Below are 19997 nucleotides of genomic sequence, written 5' to 3'. Positions count from 1 at the left end.
TCTGGCTTACTGTCATGGTCATATCCCAAATGTCCCAGGCCTCGATATGTACAGCGGCCAAGAAAGTTGAAGACGAGACTTAGAATGGGGAGGGGGATATTTTATTAATGCAGACTATTAATATTCCATCGCAGTGGGACGATGGCGTGTTTCTTTTCCAGAAGCGTAATGAATAACTGAGCACCTCCATGGTACCTGACTCCTTAGCATGAATATTCAGGTGCTGGTAGTGTATCATGGGAGTGTTGAGAGTCTCTTCTCTACCCTGTAGTGGATCACACTTGAGCATTTTGTCTCACCTCTCTGTTCGGCTCTGCTTCCTCCCATGCATGCTCCAGCATGTGACTAAAGCCAGTAGCATCTGGGGACCAGCTATAGACCTGATACCCGGCCCTCCATAGAGGCTGGATTGATTGATTGCACTGTTGTGGCTTTGTGTGGGTTTTTAATTGATTGATTAATTGTGGGCCTGGACTGAGATGTGATTGATTATGAGTAGTGAGCAGCGGGTTGGAGACAGGCTGTCAAAGCCCACAGGGTGAGAGGTGAGCTCATATGGCTCATGTAATATGTTTGTGCTTTTATCCAAGAATCCCTCTTTCACCTCTGATGCTTGATACAGTACAGCCAAACTTTGCCCTTGCCCCGGTCACATCTCTGGAGCATGTTTTCTCCTTATTGTCAGTGTCTATGTGTTTGTGCTCACGTGTGGTGTTGCCTGGAGCTCTGTATGTCCTGTTCTTACCAGGAGAGTGTTCAATAATGTCAGGTCTGTGGCATTCAGCAGATACAACAAAAGGTTCCTTACAAACCTCAAAGATTTATCTCTCATAGAGCAAGGAAATAGAAACAGTTCAAACATAAAGAGAAGAGGAAGAGAGCGAGAAGAATGGAGAATGAATGTGACAGTGATCAGGGAAAAAGGAAAGTGACCCCACTCCAGAAACCTCTTTCAGATATGACAGTGAATAGGAAAGAGAGAAAGAGAGAATCCGTTTGATAACCAGCTAGGGCTGACTGTTAAATACAGTCACAAACATTTCAGCACTAGACATGTTATTTACAACAAATGATAGACTGTCCCACTGGGCCAATACATAAAAAACCCACTCTGTTTATTATTTTTATATTCCCAGTGGGCTGCTGTTGGGGCCAGTTAGTCCGTTGCAACCAAGGCACAAAGCTTAGATGCATCACAGCCCTTTCTTTAGGTTTCTTTCAAATCTGATCAGTGTTGTTTCGGGATGTGTGACAGATGAATGAATTAACAATAAACCAAACAGGGAACAAACAAGCACCAGAACAAATGAGCCAACAAGAACAAACAAGCCAATAAACAAATGAATGAACAAATACACAAATTAATGAATGGACTACAGATTCTAGGATGGGAATGTGGGTGTCAGCTGCAGACTATCTGTTGTCTCCCTAGACTGAATCTTCATTCAAAGTGAAGGTTCTCTCCATGCCTTTGGCTTCTTAAAGGGCAGGATAACAATCTTGATGTTTAAAGGCTTTGTCTAATCACTCATCAAACTGGGGATAAATCAGAGACCTGCACTTGTTGTGATTTATATGCTGTTGATGAGACTGATGTCATATAATTCTAAATGTGGCTGCAGAATGGACAGACCCTGCCATCTAACTGTGCCTTCCGGCCACTCTGTTACTATCTGTTCATTCACAAAGAAATGTTTTTTGTCAACCTGTTTGACTGAACCTGTCACTGGGTAAAGCTGATCAGGATTTTGATGTGTTCAGTGTGAGCACCAATGTCGTGACGAATTCTTTGATCGTTTCAGGTTCCAGTTCTGCGGAAAGGCCAATAAAAATGTATAGTCTAAGTAAACACAACATACAAGATTAATAAAACCACATAGTGTCTGTTAAAATATTCTATGCTACATTGCCTTCCTTTGCCCTTTGAAAAGTCAACATGGATCAAAACTTTTTTGCATCTTTGCACTTGGCACTTTCGTGCTTTCTTGCCCTTTTAAACTGAAGATTAAAAAGCAAAAATAACCCCTCGGTCACTAGACTGTCCCCATGTGTGCTACCTGACTGATCTCAGACTCTTTCTGAGGCTTCTGATATTAAACCTACTGTTAAAGCAATGTGACCACACTCAGAAGGATCTCTGATCAGTTAAATAGATGTGTTTAACTGATTCAGCATATTGAATTTCAGCTCGCCATTTAGCTAGAGGAAAGAAATACAGAAATCTCTATAGTGAAATAGCCAAATCTGTTTCAATTTTGACTGAAAAATGTGAGTTTGTATAGGATCTCTGGTTTATGCACATCTAGGTGATCACATGGCTGATGTCAGTCCTGACCCACTCATGTGCCCCTCTCTCGAAAACAATTTTCACTCTGTCACCAAAATGTACCATTGGTTTCATGAACAGCTGCTGGATTTGCTTGGGCAATGCAGACAAGAAAGGTCCTGTCATGTATTACAGTTCAAATGAACACCATCAGTATGTAGCCTTAGATCTGAGCTATGATGGATATGCTGCTGAAATTAGATCAGACTCTGACTTCTTTTACTCTCCAGTCAGTGCTTTGTCTTACATCTGTAGCCAATAAACAACAGTTACAGTAGCCTGTTTGCAATTCTTGTCAACATTTCTTAGGTTTTAACTGGAGATTAAAATCTTTCTTGATTTGAGCTGTATTGTGTTATGGCATCAGCAGTTTCTTGTATCAGTATTTTTTCTCAGTTGTCACTTTACTGCTTACACTGTAAAAATGATATATATTTAGGTCTAATTGCTATTTGTCAGCTACTGGTGCACTCCATTTGTCTCTTTTTTCCATGGATTTTTAAAGATGTCTAACTATAGTTATTTTAATTTTCCACAGGCAATACTAGATGGTAGTCAGGTCCTTTACTTAGATACCAATATAAAAATGTAAAATGACCTCATTACAAATGAAAGTCCTGCATTTAAAATCCTACTTAAATCAAAGTTAAGAAATATTATCAGCAAAATTTATTTTGTATCAACAGAAAGGTACAAAAACCACATTAGATTGTTAAATTGATGCAACAATGTGTAAGCAGCATTTTTCTGATACAGCTGCTCAAGGTTTAGCTAGTTTAGTTAGTTCAGATACAGTTGGGTAGTTTTTGTTTGTTTTTGTTCATTTTTTTCCAACTTAAGGGTTACAAGAACGTTCTGTTACACAAATTAGAATATTTTGGGTTTTATCAAAACTTTTTTTGTGAAATAATGAATAAGCCATGTGATTTTTGTAAAGAGTCACAAGCCATATCACCATCTGCTGTTTTTTATAAGCTTATTGCATGTGTTTCTGTGTAAAATGTTCATCTGTTTGGTACAAAATGTGGTGACTATATGTGTCAAGGCAATGTAGTGGAGGCAAAAGTAAAATATTTTCCTCTGAAATGTAGTAGAGTAGAGTAGCAACAAAAAGTAACATAAAAGTACAAATACCTCGAGGTTTACGATTTAATGTAGTTCCGGACTAAATATACTAAGCTGCTTTCCACCACTGTTCATAACTTGTCTTTACAACAAGACAAGTGTGAATGAGTCTTGTGGTGCTTTTAGGTGTTGCTTCACACCGTGGAACAGCAGGTGCATCAGGACTTGGTTTTGGACAGCCTGTAGGTTCCCTCTGGGGCCCGGCAGCAGAAACAGTAATAGAGTGAATGCTACTAACCCTTCCCGCCTCCATTAGACACAGAAACTAGAGGATTACTGCCAGGGGCAAGGCTAATGACTGTCATGGCCACAGAAAGCCGATTTACTGAACCCGTGGCAGGGGAGGCATGAAGCCAAAATCTCCAACTAAGACCCAGTATGAGGGACCTTAATAAAGAATACACTCCTCTCTGCTCTTTCTTCAGTGAAAAAGTTGTAAAAAGCACAAAGATGAGCATCCCTCATGTTATTTTCTAGCAGCACTTAACAAAAACTAAAAAACAACAGATACAAGCACCTAGGAATTCACTGGAAATAAAAACAAACAAATGGTGATTAAATTTCCTGATAGATCCACATAGGAATGTTTTGTAAATATCTAATTCTTTTTAATATTCTAACTGAAGGCGTACTGTAGCAGCACAGCAGGAAAAAAAAGTCCCATCATCGCTAACTCATCAGACGCAAATCATTAAAAACGATGTTATAAGTGAGTGGGAGGATACAAACAATGAGTCACTTTCTTTGTTACAGGAGCAATAAGACTTTGAAATTAATGTGATAGACATGTTTATATGCTAATGTTGTCTGAGGGCCCACACAGGAACTTGTCAGCATTACTGCCATTACTTTGCAATATCACTTTCCAGTGTTTGGATATTGGTTGTTTTGGTTTGGCAAATAAACGCATCTTAGTTAACTAGGATGTAGTCGATGATAATAGAGGATGTATGATGGGACTTGCTCGGGGCTACACTTGGAAAGGCTATTTTGTGGCATGTTAACAAACAATCTACAGTGCGAAAAGCAGCGCTGAATGCAGTGGCAGCCATCCCTGCTGCCAATATGCCTTTATATTCCACATGACACTGTCGAGAGGCACTTCAGCTCAGTGACATTTAAGAATATCTGATGTGAGGAATTTCTTAGCGTTTACTGCTGCTTCTATTATTCCCTTAGTTTTCTTTCTCTCCTTCGCTTACACCTTCAGAGTTGTCCTCCCCCGCTCCCTTTCCTGTCTAAATAACATGCACATACACACATACAAGCACTTATGCCTGGGAATTGATTTGGCTAGTTCAGGGGCAAGGGACAGCGCTCAAGTTTGTACAAGTGATCTCTGGAGGGCTTTAGATGCAGGAGCCGCTCTCTTCTTGTTCCAAGTCGCTCTCTTTCTTCCACAACCTCTCACGCTCATGCTCTTCATGTCTTGTCTTCTTGCCCCTTTTGTTTTCTCTGGCTGAATATGCATTTATGGAATTGGAGTGAAGGCAAGGAGGGAAAGGGAGGATATTGCACTTCTGAATCTGCAAGTATGGGATCTCAACTGTGGAATTTGTGCAAAAAATTAGGGGAAAAGATTTTCCCCAGAGGAAGTATCTTGGTTGACTTGACAGTAGGACTTATGTGTCAGCTTGCAGATTAGTGCTTTCTCCAGTGCACCCTTTTGTGCTCTATTTTAAAGTTTAAAACTAGGAGAGATCACTTTGTACCTTTATTTAAATTATCCATGTGTGTTCATGTTATTCATCACTTAATCACCACTCTCTGCATATTTCTTTTTCTTTTTCACAATATCCAGACTATATGTAATCATCTTAAGCATGGCAGCATTTTTATACTGACAGTGGATCACATGCCTACTTGTATAAGTAAAACAAGGTCACCTGCAGTGACGAACTCACAAATGAATCTCTTAGTTCAGCTGATTGTTTTGATTTTTCTGGCCCACAACTTTAGTGTTTTGGTTCACTCTCACTGCTCATAGTACCACCTTTGGCTGCAGTAGGCAGTTGTTTTCAGAGGAAGAAGCTCTACAAACTGATTGTGTACTATACATGCTCAGCACCAAACAGCAAACAGACAAAGTAAGTGACCAGCAGATGAACGTAGTGGGGCATTTACCGTGGCAGCTAAAGAGCCAAATCTTTCCCTCAGGGGTTGGTAGAGACCAAATACTGAGTTAAGCAGAGGGGATACTGGGTTTTCATTTGCCCACATGCACAAAAATATGAATCCACTGTATCAGTTGTAAAGGTGATAATATGTCAGTGTTGGGTTTACAGTTGTCTGGATTTTAGCCAAATCCCAATCAGTATTTTTAGATTTTCTGCCAGATTTGGTTGTTGTTTGATGTTCAGGTTGAATAAGGTTATAACAGTCAATGATCTGGCCCTCAGACAACTGGACAGATTCCTGGCATTTCAGAAATTTTGGTCGGCTGTTTCACAGTGTGAGCAATTCCACGGTGCAACTTCCCAAATGGCTGCTGTCAAAAGACCCAAGCTTGCTTTTACATTATTGGAGCCGTGTTATACCTGCTGTAGCTAAAACTGTAGTCTTGAGACTGCTGAGATATGGAATTGGTCTTTGATGCAATACAGACAGACAGTATTGTTTACAGTTTGTCTGCTTGTTAAATTAACTTATAGTGAAATCAAGGGTATTCACAAAATATATCTAAGTCTAAAATTAGTGGGTTGTGTTTCTTTTGATGATGAATTGGCCTTAAGTGATAATATAAGATATTCTGACATAGAATGACTTTTTTTTGCAATTTAAAAACTGTACAGTATATCACAAGCTGGAATGTCTTTGCAGCCATCTGATGTATCACTGCATTTTCTGTGAAATCCTTGTATATTTGTGATGGAAGAAAGTCTGGCGAAGGATTACGGCGAAAACAGCAAACTGCCAAAATCTGCACAGCCTGTCAGAGGTTGGAAAAGAAAGAGAGGAAAAAAATGTCAAGAAGGAGACTGCAAATGAGGCTTGTTTCAATAAGGGGATCGATGGGGATATAGGAAAAGATGTTGTGTGCATTGATAAGTGTCCACGGGCAAACACAGGAGGTTAGTTTATAGAAGGAGGAGATGTTGAGTGATGAAGATACGGGTAGAGAAATGAAGACAGAGAGTGGCTCACGGCAGGCTGCAGATATATAGTTTGACAACAGGTTTCGAAAGCACTGGTTTTCACTGCACCTTGAAAACAATCAGAATCAGAAGGCTTTATTGTCATTGTACATATGTGTGCAACAAAATTATCGTTTGCTACTCAAGTGGTGTATTCACCATAAAACACACAACACAGGACATAAGATAAAAAAGGATAAAATGACAACATAAAAAATTTATTTAGTGGATCTCTACAGGCTTGATAATTATTTTTAGGCTGTTACCCTTTGTGTTGTTCAGTTCCCTGGCCCGGGCCTTCTGGTGATGTGATTGCTGGGGACAGCCCTTCAGCAGCTGTGCATGTCAGAGGGCTTCATGGGGGATGCACTTTTCACCACTGGACCCATCACAGCAGAGCAACCAAAAACCACAGTTTACAAGGTATGATAAACTTTATTTTAGAGGTATATTATGTATTAGCACTGCTTCCTCAAAGTCGCCTGTGCATGCACATGACAGTGTACTTCACGTGTATACACTACACCAGGTATACCCCCAAACAGGATGTAAGTTGTTATTCAGCTCCTTGTCTCGGTGCTACCTGCTCATAAGCTGAGATGCCACTGACCCTGGTCTTATGGGTGAGCTACTGAGAGGTTCTCCTTCTCATCTAGTCATGATGCCATTAATCACTGATAGCCTCTGAGGCTAGACCCTAACTGTAGCTCACTGTCTCAATTGTCTGCTGGATTGGAAACCAAAGAGTTCCTGTCACCTGTTGTGGTACTTTTATGATTTGGAATTATTATTATTGCGACCAGGTGAGCACACAGTGTCGAGGATATACAGTGTATATCAGGACAGTACAGGCTGTGGATCAACGGGTAATGGATTTTTTGTTTCTTTTAAGAAACAGTCCACACATTCAGTCATTTTTTTGATTGTTGTCACTGCATGTTTATCAGCAACTTGTGTACTGATGTGTTCTCACTGACAGTAAGACAGATTACTTGCCACTATGGCGCATTTTTTTTTAATTTCTTTTGTGGAATGCTGATGCCAGTAGGAGGAGATCTCTTTAAAGTTTCTCACTGCTTGCCATCCAGTTTTAAAAATAGTCGCACAAAGGGTGACATTGAGCCGTAATGGCACGTCAATTTTACGATCAGCTCTGTGCGGAGAAACCTTTCTGTCTTCATATCTATAGTGAGCAGAAAAATGTTGTTTGTCATTTTTGTCCACCTGGCTCATGTGTTTGTCATGTGGTAATCTTGCATTGCTGTGACTCCAGGTGAAAGAATAAAAATGTAGGCCTTAATAATGTTGAAATATTAAACATCTCCATTTGAATATGAGTCAGTAATCAGTTTTATATTAGGCCTATGCTTTCCTGGATTGACTTGGTTTGAAAACACAAATACTGAATCCTTTTTTAAAGCGATACACTAAGATCTACTGTAGGTGTAACTTATGTCTGATGTCACTGCTTTTGCTGAGTGCTGAAGCTTTTGATACCAAATTTTGAACTTTTCTCTTGGTTTCTTATCTCAACAGCACCATACTACTGCCAGTGTCTCCAAATAATGATTTTCTTATAGGTTCATGCTAATATAGCACCTTCAAACAGTTTGGGAATTGCTGTAGAAGTAAAGCCTTTGTAGCCAAATGTAAGACCACCTGTTCAGGAAACAACACCATTCTTAAAGGCAATGTTTGCTGAACTAGGATGGGGATAGCACAAGGCTCTAACAAGCTTCTAATTCAAAGGTCCTTTCCTCTCCTGTAGAGCTGTAGGGCTCTTGAGCATGTTGTTCACATGGAGACCCATCCATCTTCTTTTTATCCCAGATTACTCGCCCTCTTTGATTCTCACTCCCCCTCTTTGATTCTCACTCCCCTTGTAAATGAAGTGGGTGTGAGAGGGCAGGAAAGCGGTGGGCTGATGGATCTTATTAGAGGTGTTGTACTGATAATCAGTGAAGAGACAACACAATGGGAGGGCGAAAGAGGGAGGCTGGACAACAATACAGATGTCTCTGTTCACAGTGGCAAGGTGCCCTTGAGAAGAAGGAGACAGAAACGCCAGAGAAAGACAAAGAGGAGAGGAAAAGGGGGTGGAGGACAGTGTTGAGCGGTCTCAAATGTAGCAGTGAAGTCACTTTGGGTTATCTCCATCAGTGCGTCTGATTGACCAGAGAAGGCTATTCCACATGTGTGAGCTGAGTGAAAATCCATGTCTACGAAGCAATAAACGTTTATAGCCCACTCCCTCACCTTAATTCCTTTCACCTGGCGATCCATTTAGGAAGTGAAGAAGAACGCATCTTTATTTTTAAGTCATGGAACTCCCATATCTTCAGCTTATTTGGTACAATAACCACACAGTTCAGTTCTTTTTCCTACATTTCCTCTGTCTTTCCTCTATTTCTGCTAAAATAATATTTTTCTGTATGAGGATGCATATTTTTCATCGAAGTGATCGTCTTGTTTGTACTGAACAGTGTACATGCAGTGCACACCTCCTCCTAAGACAGCGTCAAAATGTCTTCCAGTCACTGCCGCCCTTAACACTGTACCTGATTCAGTGGTATACTGTGAGCTATGCTTCATTACCTACAATGAATAGAGCACTATTTGACAGGGAACTGCATGGTTGCTTGTAGGGAACAGGCTGTATGTCATACTGTCCCATCCCTCAATAGGATCATGTCCAACTGCCTAAATGTTTGGCCTGCAGGAGGAGCACAGGGGAGGAAAAGCAATGGTGTAAAGAATGAAAGGCAGATTTATATACAATGACAGGGAGAACTGAGACCTGTACTACATTTAAATGTTACATATACTGTACCTTTACTTACTTTAGAAAGTAACATAACATCCCCTGAAAATGTTGTTTTTAGTAGTAGTGATGTACAGTACAGGTGTACTCTGTGACTTCACTGTTTGCTGTGGTTGCAGCAGTATATCATACAGCAAAATAATATGGTAAATACATGTTCAACAACAACTTCACTGATAAAGCACATTTAAAAATTGAGTTTATGTGGGGAAATCTAGATAAAACAATTCAGCTCCATTATCCCCACTGTGTTTCCTGAAGAGGGTTGATGGGGCTGGAGTCAATCCCAACTGACACTGGGCAAGAGGCCGAGTCCACCTTGGACAGGTTGCCAGTCTATCACAGAGCTGACAATTAGAGACAGACAACCATACACACTCACTCACTCGTACGGGCAATTTAGAGTCGCCAATCAACCTAAACTGCATGTCTCTGAACTGTGGGAAGAAGCCGGAGAACCCGGAGGCAACACTTTCCACTGCGCCACCACGCAGACACAATTTAGCTCAACAAATTAAAATCAGGTCTCTGGAGTGTAACAGGATAGAAAACCCAGCAATAAAATACACAGCACAGCCACGTTATGTGTTGTCAGAGGAATGAAAATTACAGCTTTTATGCTACTTAAATAAATAAATTAAATAAAAGTATTGAGTCTTTTGCCAGTAAATTTTTATTTCCGGCAACATTTAGACTTTCATGTAGAGAACTAAAGTTTATACAGAATATGACTGTGTAACATAGTTAACTGAAGAATTATAAATGAGATATCCAAAAAATGTTTTGGGTCACATCATGAACCCATGATTCCAGTATGTCTGATATCTGGGCTACCAGTGTCCCACTCCTGGGAAGTGAGCGTACATTAACATCACCGTATATTATGATCGCCCCTCTTATCTCTTTTGTGGTGTGAACAAGCACTCAGGATAACTTTTTTGAGGTTGGAAGTTGAAGTGGAAGTTGAGGTGATCAGAAAGGAAGAGGAAGCATTTGGTGCTTGTGCAGAAGGTATTATGCACACCCTAGTACACTGCATGCTAGAGGAAACACACTGAGCCTATGAGCTTGGCTTTGTTGGATCCGGGCATAAAGCGATGTTGGTTACAGCTGGCATGCAGACTTTATGTATTCACACAGCCTAAGACAGTAAAGCAGCTGCAAACACACACATACACATAAAGACATTTATCAAAACTGATGTATTTCTTTTTAGAGTAACTGGAATGAAAACTGTGTTTCTATTTATAGTGATTAATGCACTTACACAGTGACACACCGAAGGTGATTTACAGAGCATGTTATTGATAAATTTTCAAACATTTAATCATTAATCGTTAAAAATAAGACTAAGAGCCCACAGCATTATAAGTGGCTGTGTGAGGATTTACTAAGGCACAATGTTAACATGTTAACATCTTCAAAACTTGTGAATGCTAACATGTGGGTGTTATGCTGCTGTAATGTTTACCGTCTTAGTTTAGGGTTTAAGTACAGTATGCTAACATTGGCTAATTAGCTCTAAATACAAAGTACAGCTGAGGTCGATGGGAATGTCATTAGTTTTTGAAGTGTTTAATCATAAACCAGAGGCAAAAATGTAGACCTCATGGTGGTGCTAGAGGAAAAACCATTGAGATTCATCATCTGGAAACAATGGATGCCTGTACAAATTTCACAGTATGTCCATAGGATTTAGCTTCTGGATTCATCCTCTGGACACCATGAATATTTGCTTAACATCTTCTGGGAAAACATCAAATAGTTGTTAAGATATTTCATACAGACAGATCGCCGCCCTCCATAAAGGTGCATGGCAAAAAAAAAACCCTGTTCCAAATACACATATTTTTAAAAATTGACTTGAATTCTTGTATTAGAGTCCTGTTTCTTACTTTATTGGACAGTCGACAGAAATGACCGAGGTTGCAGGTGGACTTCAAATTAGGGACATTCACAGTCAACTCTTTAAACCCATAGGTCACCTGATGACATTTTGGTAAAACAATAGTAATACTATAGTGTACAATGGACACACAAGTCTGATCTGCTCATTCATCAAAATATGACATTTATTAAGGCAAACACTACGGGAGAGAGCATGAGGGATTTTCTCTGTGTGCTTTATCTCTCAGGCCTCCATATAACATTGTATTCTGTCAGTAAATTACACATGAAAAAGAGGAATCATCTTATATGTGCATACTACACACACGTGTCATTACATATTTAACGCTGTTTCACAATGTATCTCTGGTGGTTGCTACAGTATCTGTGCCTCTGTTGTGTTGCCTCTCTCATCTGTTCCTCTCTGTTTTTTATTCTTTTCTCTAGAGGAGATTAGAATAGCAGAAGTCACAAGGGAGTTGCATTTAACTCGACCAGCTGCTTTCAAGAAATACCGATGGTGGTTACTAAAAACACTGATCTCTTGGTTAATGCTGATTCTCTTGAGATGGTAACTTTGGAATACGACAACCAGGAGGCTATGTTTTGTTAGATTCAGAGCAAAATGTGAGAAATATTACACCTTTTGGAAGGAAGTTGTACATCAAGTATACATTTATCTTCACATATAACCAGCTCTGTCAGACCTTAATAATGTGCACAGTGTGCATAAATGCATAAGGACCATATTTTTCACTAAAGATTATGTTTTTAGAATCAGAATCAGCTTTATTGGCCAGGTGTGTAACATTTCAAGTACTTTAAAAATGAGTCAACATTAGATTTCTGGTTTCTGCCGATGAAAGTGGCTTTGCTGTGTGTCACGCAGCATAAATAAATGCAGATGGATTTAGTTTCTGCTGGTTACACATTAAGGAAGGCATGCACTTAAAAAAAAAAATAAAGCAAAGCGTCATCTTGATTGTTTCAGTGTTCTATAGTAAGAGCTGGTCTAATTGCAGAATGATAGAGCATATAAATCAAGGGCACTTCAATTTAAGTTGATTAATGAGCCTTGTGACATTTGTATGAAGCTGATATTCAACAATATCTTCAAAATGTTGGTGGGTGAAAATGTGTAGCACAGATGAGCACGTGTATTCATTTTTTTCCGGAGCCACCCCTCGATGTCTCCACAAGTTTCCAATTAACTGGAATGTGTGAGCATACATGTATGTGTTTGACTCTGAGTTTTCTTTGTGGAGGAAAGAAAACGGCACCTCCCGAGTCACTAGAGCGTGATGCATGTGTATGGCAGCAAGTTTTGCCTCTGCACTGACACAAATGCTACGACACCCTGCTCTGCAAATGTCAGTCCCATCCAATTAAATGGTTGAGTGATGCTATTGCCCACAGGGGGAGCCACCCAATAAAGTTCTCTCTTTGTTATCAGTTTGTTTCCTGTTTTTCCTTCTTTTCTCGAGACACTTAATGGACAACAGTGTTGTTCGTGCACGCCCCCAGAATGTATTCAGTGACAGACGAGACCGTTACAGTACTGTGCTTCATGCTACAGTAGCCTCATGCTTTTTCTGTGACTCTTTTGGGTTATGTCTGCTTGTTACTCATTTGCAAGCAGTTTTGACCACCTACACGTTTGCTATATTTACAACAATGTCAGTCTGTAGTCTGTAGTGTTGACTTCACTTTGATTACCGGTTGCTGTACTTGTTGTCAAGCACCCACATTATCCTGCTTGGTCCCAGCGATGGAATTCATCCATGCTGTTCAAAAGCAACCTACAGTAGCAGCTTTTAGACAGTGCTGCGTGATCGTAGATTAGTGAACACTAAACACACAGCTCGGTTACTTTCCGTTACCATTTCTATGATCTGTTTTGTCTGTGGCAGTAGATAGTAAAAACGCTGTGAATTGTTATTGCGATCTTTTGTTGGCTTGGAGATTGAGCTATAAATTAGCTTTACATGTCCCACTACTGAGCCTTGTGGTAAAGAAGCACAGTAGGACATTTACTATAGCAATCATGATAAAAGTTAGTTATATATTATCACAGCTAAGCCTGATTGTATATAAATGCCAGGTCAGTCATGCTGACATCCTAGAACACATGCTGTACATCTTGTACAACCATACTGTGTTTCTTTTTGGCTAGCTGTCAGAGCAAAGTGGGGGTACTGGCTGAGGAAGAACGTGTGTTCGTGTAAATCCCTCCTCACCCGCTACAGCCATTTCCACATATTAATTAAGCCAACTTACAAACCTACTGCTGGTAGTAATTGTGCCAATCTGCCACTCTAACAACAAGAAGATAAGGCGGAGGAGACATGTGGAAGCTTTTGCTGCCGTTTATGAGAGAAGTTCTTAATTGGTGAACTTAAATAACAGCATAAGGTGCTGCTTGGATCTTGAGGCAGATTCTACAGATGCTAGGCCCTATCCTGCCCTTTTCTGTTGGAGGAGGATACACATTTAACACCCTCACTAAACTCATTAGCCAAAGCTCTTCACACTTGGGCATGGAGAAACTCTATGTACAAGTTTTTCCTACACAGGGCTCGGTTTACTTACCATCTATTCCCTGTGAAACTCATACTTAGAACTACAGTAGATTTAGAAAAAGGACATGTCTTTATGGGAGCACTGGAGGCTTTTAGCTCCCAAAAAAGAATTTGATGTTCTGTCTAGCTTGTTAATAGTCCCACTGTCCAAATGCAGCTCCTGTGAAAAGATGAACACTGCTGTACATTGCAGGGAAATGTTTGGGAGAGGGGCTTCTTTGGCTGATGCAAAGAAAATGTTCAGAGTTTGTCCTTCATCTGCTCTAAGTTCTCTCTGTGCCAGGGAAGTAAAGATGCCATAATTGAAAGTGTTTAATAAACTGTCTGCAACACATATTCAGATTGATTTGATGACAATGCAAGCATATTGAACGGATACAGCCGAGTGTTCCTTTACGAGTTGATGAATATAGATACTGGCAGACATTAGGTGGTCTAATACTGTTGGATTTTTCAAGCTGACTTATGAAATGTTTGCTAATCGACAGTGCAAAGGTCATGCTGTTCTTGGCTTGGAAATTCTCAAACACCCTGGGAAAACCAAACTCTCTTCTAATTTCATGTGTGAGCTAAATGAGAAATCCAGCATAGTTTTACTTTAAGCTCCACTGCAGAATATAAAAGTAAAATAGACATTAAAGATTAAATGAAAGATCCATATTTGAACAAAACAGGTGCTTAATAAAGAAGATGAACATATGTTTATGTGTATCGTACTCATCTTATGTGGTTTTGTCCTAAAATCTAAAAAAGATAGAAAGAAAGAAAGAAAATCTTGACCAAAGTTGTCAGAATATAGCTGACATTCTACTGTTGTTTTATAGAGAAACATTTCATGTGCATTTCCTCCCACATTTTCACATGTGGGAGGAAAGTCAAATCTAATTTGTTATATAGCCCAATATAACAAATTTGCCTCAAGGGGCTTTACAATCTGAACAGCATACAGCACCCTCTATCCTTAGACCTTCAGTTTGGATAGGGATAAACTTCTCCAAAACCAAGTCTTAGCTGGGAATAAAATGGAAGAAGTGTAAGGAAGTGCATTAGAGGAGGGATCCCAGTTCTGTGGACAGACATGCAATGTGTTATGGGAAAAATATATAGAAATGCACATTTTAAGTCATTTTATGTTGGAATACAATAAATTAAAGGAGTTATATATATATATATAAAGCAGTATCCAACAAGTTGATCAGATAAATGTCAAAAGGCAAAAGTATCACAAAATAAGCAAAAGAAATTCATTTCTTTTCATTTTCTATATTATTAGAACTATAGATGAAAAATAATAGTATCTTACAAACCAAACTTGTTTCATAAGTACTCAAACTATGTCAATTCTTGCATAGAGAATAATTCTATTTATTGATATGATAACTGCACTCAATACAAGGTTTATCATTCTAATATTTTTTCATATACAGCACAGCTAAATTTGCATGTAGACAATGGTTATAATGAGAAAAGCAATATGCAACAATATGAACTGTCTTTGTGTGTTTTCCCTTAAACTGTATCTTCAGTGGTGTTTGGGACACAGGTTTAGCCATCTGGACAAATTGTCCAGCATGCGTTTCAGTAGGCAGACCAAGCATAACATGACCACTGTGTCTGTGTGTGAAAGCATAAGGTGCAGTTGAATGAAACCACATTAGGTCTGACTTCAAGATTTAAAAGCAATGACTTGTCTAACAAGCTGAAGTAGACAAATGCTGTGAGTCCCGGAGGGATTAAGAAGTGTCTGTCAACTGTCTGTCTCAGCTCCAAGCCATTCCCATCCTTTATCAACTCAACTCTCTTCAAAGTGTCAAGTCAGTAAAAAGTTGCTTTAGACATGGAAAGTTTACTGAATGAGTGCAGTTGTAGCCTCAGACGTTTTAATAAATACTGCTCATTATTTTATCCAAAATTGAATAGGACAGAAGGGAAAAAAGACAAATTCTGAAACAAAACAATGTCCATTGAGATTAAGACTGGTGAGGGATTGCCCAAACCAGGTTAAACAACTTGAGAGGTCTAGATGATGTAGCTGTCATTTTCATACATGTAAACATTTTACATGCAAACACTGAATCTGCTTCAGCTGTTGTATGGGTTTTAATATATGGTATTATATATGACATTGAGAATTTTATGGCACAATACACCAACCACCAGTGTCTTCCACTGACTGTATGTCAACACACAAACTTGACCAAGCAACACATATCTGAACATTTTTACAGTTATTAGGGGCGTGAAAAGGTCCATCAGTTTAAAATGTTTTACAAAACCAAGACAGTGGAGGTCCTTTCAACCATTCAGTGTGGCCTCATCTGAAACTTCAAAAGCACTGTAAGCACTTAACAATACTGTGTATTATTCCCATCTATTTTTAGTGGAGCATGTCCCCGGTCTTCTGAGTGTAGCTATTTGTCATCAGCCTTGAGTGTTTAAGTCTGAAAAAAATTTTAACCTTGTGAAGAGTAGTTTTGAAACAGCCTGAGCACATTCATCTATAAGGTATGCGAAGTGCTATAAGCTAGCTAGTATAGTATCAAAATAGTTCAGCGGTTATAGGTTTGTCTGTGAGTACCATGCATTTGTTAAACTGCATATCCTGAACGTGGCAATTATTAGTTAATAGTACTGAGAAAATTCTGTAAAATTTTGGGATTTGGAGATGACAGCTAGTAGAATATGTTATAGCATGGAAAGAATCCTATCTAATCAGCAGAGGAGTATCTGAGATTTTGCTTCATATTCATTTTGATCAGCACAGATTTTATTTTTATGGTTCAGCCTGTTATATAAATGGCTATCAGGCTTCAGAGACTGTATTGCTTATGATTGAGTTCAAAGTCTAAAAATGTTTATTGTAGTGTGACATCAATTCTGACAGTGGCACTGTGTGGCTAGGCTGAGATCAGACTTTTGATTAGAGAGCGGATAATGTAAAAAATAACATGACTGCTACAGTTCTCAAGAGTTTAAATATGCTTGTTTGTTGTTTTGCAGAAATGTGTGAGAATGAATTTGTTTATTGCACAAGTACGTATGTCTCTGTGATAATTTGTTGTATTGAAAACAATAACCCATAATTATAAATCTGTGAATATCTGTCAAAGGCATTTCACTATGACCTGAAATATCTGCACTATTGTCACACTGACACTTTACACTGACTTGAACTCACGCTAAGATTCAAAGTGTTGGTAGTAGTAGTAGGTGGCTGTAGTTTTTCTGTCAATTTGCTCTATTGATTAATAACAACAGTGAGCAATTTAAAATGCCCTATTTTAACTTTACTTTGATAAGGTCACACTATGCTATTTGTGGCTCTATGACACCTTGGGCACTATAGTACTTCTGGTTTTCCATTCACTGAATCAGCATCTGCAAAAGTTAGCAGTATGCTACGGCACATCACCACATCACTCAGCTAATGCAATGTGAACTTACTGTAGTCCCATAGAGTGAGAAACAACATTTGCCATCACACAAATGCAACAAAATGCAACATTTTAATGAGTGAGCTTCAGATGAGCAAGAAGGCAAGACCTGCAGCTACTGGATGTACTGTAGCTTTATATTTACCATCCAGACATTACAGTGAAATCAACCTTTTCATTTAAACCCAGCAAGAAAGTGTACGTGCCCCCACATAACTAACTTCCAAAGGGAAGATATCATACTACTAACTCTCACAGATGCCAGTCCAGTGGAAGGAATAACTGAAACTTGGACCCATAATTTACTCAAGGTGGGAACATTGCTCCACTTTGCTTTCTTTGTTTCTCTCTATTGCTAAAAGTCAGCCCTGACATGGAGAAACAAAGCATTATCTCATAATGGAGGAGCAAGACAGTGAAAGAACAGTTGAAAGATTGAGAAATAAGGTGAGAGTCCTGTGGGAAGAGATGGAAGATATGTCTTAGCTAACGGGAAAGCCTTCAAGCGAGACAGAAATCTGGGTACTATGTCATGCCGTTTTTAGCTGGGGAGCTTGACGTTTTCCTAATTAAACGCAGGTGCAAAGGCATCTTTCCCCTTTAACTGTTGACATGTAGTCCAGCGGTAAGTAGCATGGCGTGTGGGTTCTGTAGATCACAGTTTGATGATTGACACAGACGTCCCCCTCGGCTGTCCACACCGTAAACTTCATCAGCCTCCAGTTCAGCACCTGCACATGTGGGTCCTGTGGCTCTGTTTTAAATTAGGAGCTGTGGAAGGAAGAGGAGGAGGGATAATGAAGCTGTTATCAATACTGGAAGTTGTCAGATGTGAGTAGTTTTGAAGGAGTAGGCCACATTTATCTTCATTATGACTCTAAACATGTCATTCATAGATCAATTACACCCCTATTGACCCTGTGGACCACTTCAGAAAGACAGTGCCTTATCTGAATTCTTCATTCAGGGTAATAAAACACTTCTCTTCCTGTCTACCCTGTCTGTTACTTTAAGTCCCGCAGCGTGTTCAGCCATTGTCACAGGCTCACAGAAGAAAAACGTCCAGTTTTAGCAGTCTGTCTTCGACAGTCCGCCACTGAATTGGCTGATTACTGCTGAGTTTTACTGTGCTTGGCTAGCTTAATGAAACCTTGATTTCCCAGACTCCCTGTCTGTATGTTTCTTCTCTCATATCTCTGCCCAAAGTCTCTGTGCCTCAGCCAGTGCCAGGAGCTGCCATTTGGTTTTGTTTGTAGAGCGCTCATAGCCAACTGAACCAACAAGCTGACTGATTAAAACGAAAATGGGGCCTCACTCCTGGCCCTCTATTTCTGTCTCTTGTTTCCTCTCTGCTGGGCTGAGGAGGCCATGCTACATTATGTATCTCCTCTCATGAAAAATGGTGATAAACCTCATTAGCTAAGGCTCTGTCACTTGTAATAAAAACTTAATATACTGTAATATAAGTATTACCTGGATGTCAGAGTGTGTAAGCTTCTGTTTTGGGGGATTGGAGTTCCAGCACTTCAGCCAAGAGTTAACTGCAGAATAGGGCAGGACATGTAGAAATCCTGTAGTCATCATCTAGACACTTGATTATGCAACAGATCTGTGGTTTTCCTCAAAAATATACAGTAATATAGTGAATCAAGAATGAAATATTGATATGAAGAAGCAGTCAGTGGTGTTTGAATTGCAGGTTATTCATTAAAATATCAATCAGGACAGAGAAATGTATGGATAAAACTTCTCTCATTTTTGCGATTATAGTGATGTTTAAAGTGAAAAAGTAAACCATAGCACTGGAAAATTAATCAGATCTTGAATTACCCATACTATATTTTTTCTGTTCATTTTCTTTATTCAGGAGTGAACTTGGTTAAATTTATGTCAGTGTAAGTTGGAGAAACTTTTCTTTTTGTATAAGCAGAGAGGCAGTCATAGCAGCCTCGGCAAACACAGGAAACCAGTGAGTCGTTATATGTCAGATTTCCACATATCCTCACCATATTAGAGTCACAGGATGTAGGTTGAAATTTGGCAAAGTAACCTTTCTGTCACTTAAAAATCTTTTATTTCAACTCAGAGGCTCAGTCATTACATTAGTGATTCATGATGAGTGAATGTTTTTTTAGTTTTGTGTATCTAAACTTTGCTTTGAATCCTGGACAAACACAACAGCAGCATGGCATCAGCTGCTGTGGCTTTTGCAGTGGTATTTGCAGTGACTAAGTCAATCGGGCTCAGTAAAAGGACTGCAATTAGCTGAGTTTGTACCACAGTGCAGAGGCTTGACGTTGGACTTTATACACACCTGAGAACACAAACAGTTTTAGTACAATGGCTTCGAAATAAAAGGTAATCTATACGTCATTGCTTATTTGACGTTTGTATATCAGACTCACATGACTAAGTCAATGACTAATCACTGACTCTGAGGAACACAGACCAGGGTTGCAGGAGAGTGGAAAGGAGAGCAGGGTGAAAAAGGAAAAGTCCAATCTATAATGTCTATTTTTACACGTCTTTTCTAATAGGGCTCTATTGGCTTAGAGCCACTCAGGTACATGCTCAGACAATCAGGATAGGGCTCTTCAACCCTCCAGGGTGCTGCCCTTATAGAAGGACAGCAGCCGCCCACTTTCCTTCAGTGGCAGCAGACAATACCATGGATGGGCTTGTCAGACCAGT

The 19997-nt window shown here is 39.5% G+C and overlaps 1 long non-coding RNA gene across 1 annotated transcript in view; it reads left to right on the top strand.

The window, feature by feature from the left end:
- Positions 1 to 19997, top strand: part of LOC109964229 (uncharacterized) — a 66813-nt gene that overhangs the window by 1455 nt on the left and 45361 nt on the right. The window contains exon 3 of the long non-coding RNA XR_002275483.1: positions 6868 to 7008. This is a non-coding gene — a long non-coding RNA (uncharacterized LOC109964229). The remainder of the gene's footprint in view (positions 1 to 6867; positions 7009 to 19997) is intronic.

The sequence above is a fragment of the Monopterus albus genome, unplaced genomic scaffold, assembly GCF_001952655.1.
Source record: "Monopterus albus unplaced genomic scaffold, M_albus_1.0 scaffold85.1, whole genome shotgun sequence".
In the NCBI taxonomy this organism is placed as follows: domain Eukaryota; kingdom Metazoa; phylum Chordata; class Actinopteri; order Synbranchiformes; family Synbranchidae; genus Monopterus; species Monopterus albus.
Note: the sequence above shows the minus strand (reverse complement) of the source record. Positions and strands in the feature narration are given on the sequence as shown.